The sequence below is a fragment of the Galeopterus variegatus genome, unplaced genomic scaffold (assembly GCF_000696425.1).
Source record: "Galeopterus variegatus unplaced genomic scaffold, G_variegatus-3.0.2 Scaffold13510, whole genome shotgun sequence".
Classification (NCBI taxonomy): Eukaryota; Metazoa; Chordata; class Mammalia; order Dermoptera; family Cynocephalidae; genus Galeopterus; species Galeopterus variegatus.
Window position 1 is genome coordinate 1 of NW_007739621.1, and position 392 is coordinate 392.

The window sequence follows — 392 nt, forward strand, 5'->3', positions numbered from 1 at the left end:
TGGCGGCAGCCGGAGGCCGAGAGTCCGAAGGCAGAAGACCCACGGCCCAGCGCAGCAGCCAGGCGGGAGGGCTCCCTCACCCTCAGCCTCTCGCTCCATTCGGCCTTGCGCTGCTTGGAGGAGGCCACCCACACTGCCGAGGGCAATCGCTTCACCCAGGCGATGGATTCAGAGGTCGGTCTGGTTAGAAACACCCTCAGAACGTGGACACCTAGAACTCACTGTCGCAGCAGGGGTAGACCACATTTGTTTATCTGTGTTTAGCAGGTGGACACCGCCTGTTTCTGGCTGTTGTGAGCACTGCTACGAACACGTGGGCACTTGTATCTGAGCCCCCATCCTCACTTCTCTTGAGCGTACACCTAGGATTTTGGGGTGCTGGGAGTTCTTTG